This window comes from Notamacropus eugenii, chromosome 1 (assembly GCF_028372415.1).
Source record: "Notamacropus eugenii isolate mMacEug1 chromosome 1, mMacEug1.pri_v2, whole genome shotgun sequence".
NCBI lineage: Eukaryota > Metazoa > Chordata > Mammalia > Diprotodontia > Macropodidae > Notamacropus > Notamacropus eugenii.
Genome location: NC_092872.1, coordinates 419,989,363 through 419,997,442, shown reverse-complemented (window position 1 = coordinate 419,997,442; position 8,080 = coordinate 419,989,363). Strand labels below are relative to the sequence as shown.

The following is an 8,080-nucleotide window of genomic DNA, read 5'->3' as shown; positions in this document are numbered from 1 at the left end:
TAGGTAGCACAGGCATCACTTTCCCCACACTATATAGAAAGGAAAACCGAGATTTGGAGAGAGCCTGGAGGCCTACAGTCATGGAGGCCTTAAGATAATTGGCCAGTAAGTCTGAGAAGGATCTGGAACCCCAGTTGAGGGCACCTGAATTTAGAACTGCAAGAGATCTTTAAAGATCTGGTCCAACTCTTTCATTTGACTGAGGAAATGCAGACACTGAGGGAAAGGATGTCTCTAGAACTACCCAGGTGGCAAAACTAAAATTCAAACCCAGTTCCTTTGAGTCCAAATCAAAGGTTCCCACCCCCTACCTCCCCACCAACACAGTATACTCCTCTTATTTCAACCAGAAGAAAAAGAATGAAAATAAGAAATGTCAAAAAAAAAAAACCCAACCCAGAATGGGCAACCCTGAGAGATAATGAGCTCCCTGTCACTATAGGTCTCCAAGGAAGAGACTCCATGACCACTTTGTCAGAATGTTACATAGGGGCTGATTGCATCAGACAGACTATTTGATTCACTTTGTGGCACTGCGAAAACAAAGAAAACTGGACTGCCAGTCAAGGAACCTGGATTTAATTCCCTGATCTGATGCTCTCTGTGTGACCTTAGGCAAGTCTCTCTAGGTCTCAGTTTCTTCATGTGTAAAAAGAGAGGACTGGAATTGATGGCTCCTAAAGTCCCTTCAAGCTCTGAGTGTATGGCTATACGATTATCTCTGAGGTCCCTCATAGCGCTGAGATGCTGTGATTCTAGGCAAGGGGGAGGGAGGGTAGAAGAAGGGAAGGAGCACCGTTCTCATTTGAGTAACAGAACAAGATGATTTGGCCCAAACGCTGACAGGACAAAATGTCTCTCTTTTTTTTTAATTCCTTCCTGGGGCCTTGAATATTCCCGAGGCCAGGGAAAGATGGGAGACTGGAAACAGCCTCAAAGAGATGCTCTCCTATTTTAAATGAAGACATTCATGAGGAGAGTTACCTCAGCTCCAATCTCCTCCCCTTCACCCCTCCTCTATAGGCCTGGCAGAGGAGGCAACTGCAGGATTGATAACAGAACAACCTCCCCATTCACCAGCCAGGGCAGGAGAAGGAAGGGACAGAGGCTTCCCTTTCACCAGGGGCCCTGTTCCCTCTCCGGCCAGGGGACCCAAAAGGACAAAGGCCAGGTACCCACATACCCAGCACCCTCACAGGGCCCCACAACCATTCACAAGCATCCACTAACACCTCCTAAAAGTAACACCAGACACTGGCTGTAAATAGAACAAGCCAAACAAATTAGCTGTGCCAGTGGACCAGTATCTCCCTGTCTATGGAACCTTGGTTCCCTCTGCTGCTACATGAAGGGGCTGGACTCAACATTCTAGACCTGAAGTCCTATAATTCTTTGACACTAAAATGTGGGGGTACAGCCTCTGTGCATAGTGAGAAATGAAAGCTCAGTGAGGGTGGGAGGGAGTATTCAGGGATGCCTTCCAGGAGGGAACTTGACTGGGGCCAGCCATCCTTCATAGGAGTTGGAGCTCATCTTTGACAGACGGCACCAAGGACAGCTCAGTTTGATTCCACAAGGGCTGACATCCCTTCCACATATTAGGCTCAGTTCTGAGGCTGGGACAGACAGAGCAAATCCCACAAGAGCCAAGCCCTAGGGAGGCTCAATTTTGGAGAATCAATCAATCAATAAGTGCTTAATGAGGCATTTACTATATGTAAAGCCCCAGGGACACAAAGAAAAAGCAAAAATCATCCCTGCCCTCAAGGAGCTAATGTTAATGGGCAAGACACAAGATATGTAAATGACCATAAACAAGATACATACACAGAATATTCATACATACGTTCAAAGTATGTATTCAAAGTAACCTAAAAGGGGAAAACACTGGAAGCTGGGAGGGGAGAGCTGGGGGACTGGGAAAGGCATCTAGCCTAGAACTGAGACTTAAAGGAAGCCTGAGATGCTAAGAGATGGGGGAGAATATGCCAGATATGCAGACAGCCAGTGCAAAGGCAAAAGAGATGGGAGAGAGGATCTGGCATGAGAAACGCCAAGTAGCCTAGTATGGCTGGAAGGAGGGATAGTAAAATAAAAGAATACTGGAAAGAAAGGAAGGGGCCAGGTTGTAAAGTGTTTTATATGCCAAAAAGAAAAAAGAGGTGTTTATAGGGAGCCACAAGTTCATGAAATAGTAAAGGAATATGGTCAGACCCGTACTTTAGGAAAATCAATTTGGCAGCTGTGATAAACTGAGATAAACTGAAGAAGTGAAAGGCTTGAGGTAGGGAGACCAGTTCAATTAGAAGGTTATTTCAATAGTCCAAAGAGAGATGAGAGTCTGAACTAAGTAGAGGGGAATGATTCCCAAAAGGGAAACAAGGAAAGCACACAGACCAGACAGTCATAGAGAACCAAGGTCTGGAATCCAGACTCTGGAACGTAGGATCTAAAAAGCAAAATATCAAAGAAGCTCAAAGAAGGATTAAATGCTAGGTAGCTGCCATTTCACTATGAATTGTACAAAAAAGGATGACAGAATATTCTCCCCATTTTAAAGAGGAAAAGTGACTTACCCCATCAGATAGCTAATGTGTGCTAAAACTAGGATAGGAACCTTGGTCTTCTAACTCCAAGTCCAATGGCTCTGGGGGAAGAGTCTGAAGGTTTCCAGGAAAAGGGAGGGCTTAAGTAGGCTTTGAAGGAAGGGTAGGAATGAGGAAGAGGGAAATAATAGAGTATGTATCTTCATCTCTGTTGGAGTCTCCCCTTGCCAAAGAGATCTGACCTGAGTCCCCCCACGCTCTCATCCTTCCTTCTTTTAGGCAGACCTAACTGGACCACTGGTCTCCCAGACATTCAGAAACATCAAATAATAGATTTAGATCTGGAAGGGACCTTAGAGGCCATCTAATGCAACCATCTCATTTTACAGATGAGGAAGCTAAGGCTTAGCCTCTATTAAGTGACTCACTCAAGGTTACATAGCCAGAATGTCAGAAACAGGATTTCAACTCAGATCTTTCTAACTCCAAGTCCAGTGCTCTGCCCATTAGACCATGTTGCCTACTGGATGGGAACCTCTTACTTGGAACTGTCCCTCCCCTCACCTAACTCAAGACCCAAAAGCATCTGGGCAAGGGTGGAAAGGCAATATATTACAGGGATTTCTGTCCTACCCTTTCATGAGGATTAATGGGGAGAAAGTGGCAAGTAGGTATGCCTTGACGTAGATGGCTAGAAGAAAGGACTAGAAACCTAGCCTTAGGATCTGGTCATCAGGGCTTTGGGACCCAGGGCTAATCACAGGTGGGTGAGAAGGGAGGCCGAGCATGTGTGAGAGGGATAACCCAGACACTGGCTGAAGGCAGTCACTGAGAAGAAAGAGAAGTAGCTTTACCCTTGGCAAACAAAAGCTACTATGGAACGAATCCTAAAATCAGAATCTTACAGCAACCAAAGGCCCTTAGTGATTAGTTAGTCTAACCCCTCATTTAAAGGACTTGATGCAATAGAAAAAATCCTTAATACAGAGTCAGAGGTCCTGGGTTTGAATCCTGGCTACCATGTGGCCTCAAACAAGTCAATTAACCACCATAGACCTCACTTTGCTCATCTGCAAGATGAGAGAGTTAGATGAGATAGTCTCTGATGTTCCTTCAGACTCTAGGCTAGAACTATGATCCTAGGATTCCTTGAGTTTTAGTTTCTTCATTTGTAAAATGGGACAAAATAACCTCTAAGGTCCCTTCCTGCTTTAAATCTAGAATCAATCTCCCAACTCCCAGTCCAATGCCCTTCCAACGCTTCTCCCAATAAAACCAGCAGACATGTCATAGGAACAGAGACTCTACTCTCAGAGTCACACTAGTCCAACCAGTTCCTAAGCATGAATCCTCTCTACAATATCCCCAATAAGTGGTCTTCCAGACTCCATTTAAAGACATCTAGTAATGAAGCATTCCCTGCCTTATAAACCCCACATTTCTTGGTTGGACAGCACTGTCTTCTTATAAACTGCTGCCTTCTTGTGACTTCTACCCATTGAATTGTCTTTTTGGCGCTAAACAAGAACTGATCTAGTCCTTCCTCCCCATGACATCCCATTAGATACTTGAAAACAGCTATCATGTCTTCTCTTCTTCAGGCTAAACAGCCTCAGTTTCTTTAAAACTCTTTATAGTGACATGAGTTTGAGTCCCCTTGGTATACTGGCTGCCTTCCTCTAAGTGAGTTCGTTGAACAAAGTGCCTCCGTTAACATGGTCCCAGAACTTGATGTGACACTTCAAATAGAATCTGACCAGGGTAGAGGACAAAAAGCCCATGACCTCCCTTGTTCAGGAAATGCATCTATTAATACAGTCCAAGGTCTTGAGCTCCTCGAAAACTCCCCCTATCTTTTCCAACAGAGATTTTTATCTAGTCAGACTACCTTCATTCCTGTATACTTGATTTTTTGAACCTAATTTAGGATTTTACATTTATCCCTATTCAGTTCCATCTTATTAAATTATTCTAACCCAAGGATTCTTAAATTTTTTCTTTTTTGAATGAAACTTTTCAGCAATCTAGGGAAGCCTATGGATGCCATTCTCAGAATCATGCTTATAAACACATAGGATTATAAAGGAAGTTAATTATACTGAAATACATTTATGAAATATTTTTTTTAAAAAACAAGTTCATGTACTCCAGGTTAAGAACTCCTCATCTAACCAGTCAATTATTTTAGACTCTGACTCTGCTGTCCAGTGCTTTAGCTCTTTATCCTAATTTCCTATCATTTGCTAATCTGTAAATGTGTGTTATCTCTGCTCCAGTGTACTCAGCCCTACACTACTTGCTAGTGAGAAGTCCAAGAGGTGAACAGCCTCCAGGAATTTCTCATCGTACAATATATGACCTAAGTGCTAGTTAGTAAATGTAGTTCAAATAATAGATGCCCAGAAGTGCTTACTTCTATGTGGGATGGTAAAGATTTCATGGAGCAGATAGAATGTGAGCTATGGAAAGTTTGCTTGAAGGAAAAATCAATTCTGCCCTGGGCTCCATAAAGAGGTGGTGGCCCAAGTCAAGCCACCTCAGACCCTCAGGCCACAATAAATTTCAGGGGTCCCAGGAGAGTGAAAGGCCCAAAAATGACTTCAGGAACTCTATTAGGTTGAGGTGACTGAGCTATTCTGATATATACGTGCCCTGATTACAACCCACACCCAGATATAGACCACAACTGGAATTCCACAGCACAGATCCCTTTGGGAAACAAAGCAATCCAGTGTCAGAAATGGGCAGAACTGAAGAGATCAGTCCAACTCTCTCTGACTCAGACGGGAAAAAGATTTGGTCAAGGTCAAAGACTTAACTTAGTAGCAGAGCTATGACTAGTGCCCAAATCATTATCCCCTTAACTTTTTGGTGCCTCAGTTTCTTCAACTAGAAAGAAGTTGGACTAGATGGGCTAAGGTCTCTTCCTGCTCTAAATCTAAGAACCTGTATAACCTAGGAAAGCATAACATAGGAAAGGTCACCAGGTCTTGCTTAATGCTCATCCATGCTTAATGCCATCCATGGAGTTTTTTCTTTTCCTTCCAGAGTACCTCCTTGTCCAGATGAACATTTACATGGTTACAGAAAGAATACACTACAATAAAAACACCCGTACACAGAAATCCCTCACCTCGAGAAGAGAATTCCATTCTAGCAGCCTCAAGGGCCCCCGATGGTTGGGTCCTCAATTCTTCCCAGGCACCTTCCCTAACCTGAGGTCAATTCAGCACAACTGTAGCCAACAAGAGGCAAAATGCCTCCCCTTACGTAGACCTAATATACACGCAGATGTCACCCCTCTCCTTACAGATATTGGAATTTCATACACACAAAGATCCACCATATACAGATATATACTCACTCCTTATGCACAAAGACACATATGCATTCAAAGATACACCACTCACATCCCTTTGAACGTGGAAAAGGGCAGGGAGAGGATTCTGGGGATGGGAGGAATGGGAACACTGGCCCTTTAAGAGGGCGAGTCCCACTAGGACCAGGAAAGGTGACCGCAGCTCCAGAGCAAGAACCCGGCCTGGGGACAAGAGCTAAAGGAGTCCCCCAACCCAAAATCCCAGTTCCTGCCCCTGGGAGGGAGGAAGGGGGTGTCCAGTAGTCACCTGCTCTGGCTGAGAGGCGGGGCCCCTCCGTGGGCGGAGCCCCCGCAGGTGTAGGAGTAGGAAAGGGCCCCCCCTCCATTTCCCCACTCCACCCTACCCCACCCACATAAATGATTTCCCCCAGGTCGGGCAGCACCCGGCCCGAAGCCTGCGCCGCTAGTCCCCGCCCCCGAGCGTCTGCGGGGTCTCCCAGAGGGGGCTCTGCAGCCACCTCCACCAACCCCTCCCACACAATCCCCCAAATTCACAAGCCGCCAAGCCCGCTAAGCCTTCCCAACGTACAGCCCACCCCAAACCTCCAACGCCCACCACCACCAAGCCCACGGGAACCGTCGGCTGGGTCTCCCACAGGGGCCCTGCGGCTGCCTCCCCCAAAGCCTCCCCAAAGCTCCAGACACACACAGTTCCCAACCTCCTCCTACAGCCACCGCCCTCCCAGTGCCTTCCCCCAAAGCCCCCCAATCTCTCAATTCCTCTACCAAACCTCAACCACCTCCCAGAACCATGGCGCTCCAGAAACCTTCTAGCCTCTCCCCCCATTCCCCCTCCCCTACAATCTCCCTCACACCCACAGCCCCATAACCTCCGAGCCCCCTAACCTCTCACCGATCCCCCCTCGCAACACACATACACCGCCCATCCGTGCGGAGACAAAGCCACATGCATACACACATACAATCACACAGAAACACAGACAAGCTGTCACACACAATCACATACACACACACACACCCGCTGGTTCTGAAAGAACTGGGTCCCGGCTTCGGGGCGGGTAGCCCCCCAATCCTGAGGTTTGGGTCCAGGCCTGTCACCCCCCCATCTCTGCGGCGCGCATCGCCCCCTCCCCCCCAGTAGAGCCTGGGCCACCCCTCGCGGTGTCTTAAGAAGGAGGGTGCGGGGAGACGCCCCGGGGGAGGAGAAGGGTGGGGGTGGGGAAGCTAACCTGTCCGCGGTCCAGCCTCGGGCTGTCCAGCGTCTGGGACAGCGACGCTCCCGCAGCGACTCGGGCCGGAGGGACCCAGGCTCCGGGGCTCCCAGTCTCGCCTGCGCTGCGCAGAAATGGCCCGCCCCGTCGGTGCGCAGAGGGTCCCCCCCCCCCCCTCCCTCTGCCCCGCCCGCCGCGCACACCCCCGGTCCCCCTCCCCCCGCGGCCCCGCCCCGGACCCTCCCCCCCGAGAGCCGGGTAGGCGAGCGCAGGCGCCGAGGAACTGCGGCGGCGGGGCCGGCCCTGGCCATGAGTCAGGGGGAGGGAATGGGACCCGAGGACCAGCTGGGGAACTGCCTGCGCCCCTCGAGAGCTGAGGGTCCTAATCCCCGATCCCTAGGCGCTCCTCCTAGCTTACCTGGGCTGGGAACACACGCCAGTACTAAGCTTCCGGCTGCGAGATAAAGACAGCCAGAGATTCAGCCCCAGCGGGCCCCTCCCTCCTCTGCCGCGCCCCCCTTTCTCGGGGAGGGGGGGATCCTACTGGACTTGCCCCGCCCCTTCTCGTGTAAAGCCCGGGGGATCCCCAGCTTTGGCTCGTGGCCGGTACTAGGTTGCTCCTTGCCTCCACGAGTTCAAAATCCAGGATCAGGCCTTCCACAAACCCACTGGAGTCTACACTGGCAATGGCCTGGCTCCGGGCTGTGGACCTGTCTGTGAGTTCCCACGTCTTTCTTCTCTGGGCTCCTCCCCACGTTACCCCGCTACCACCATCCCCTCCACCCTGTCTCCCCTCCCCTCCCCCTATCCCACCCGTCTTGCCTGTCAAAGGCCTGGGAATTCCCCAAAGGTGCCTTCAGTAGCATTCCAGAGGCCATTGAATCCAACCTCTCATTTTACAGTTGGGCAAACTGAGATCCAGAAAAGGAAAGAGGCTTGCGCAAGATTTTACAGCAAGGTGGTATTGGAGCCAGAATTAGAAA

At 49.0% G+C, this 8,080-nt stretch overlaps 1 protein-coding gene across 6 annotated transcripts in view; it reads right to left on the bottom strand.

Annotated features, from left to right (window-relative positions):
* EPB41L1 (erythrocyte membrane protein band 4.1 like 1) overlaps positions 1-7,604 on the bottom strand; it is a 99,964-nt gene extending 92,360 nt beyond the window's left edge. For 2 of the 6 annotated variants that reach the window (XM_072631394.1, XM_072631407.1), the window contains exon 1: positions 7,116-7,262. The gene's annotated coding sequence lies outside the window, so the exon portion shown is untranslated. Of the gene's footprint in view, positions 1-6,904; positions 6,928-7,115; positions 7,263-7,515 lie in introns of those variants that run through there. The other 4 variants (XM_072631396.1, XM_072631410.1, XM_072631409.1 and 1 more) reach the window with 4 other exon arrangements.
* Between the last annotated feature and the right edge of the window lie 476 nt (positions 7,605-8,080).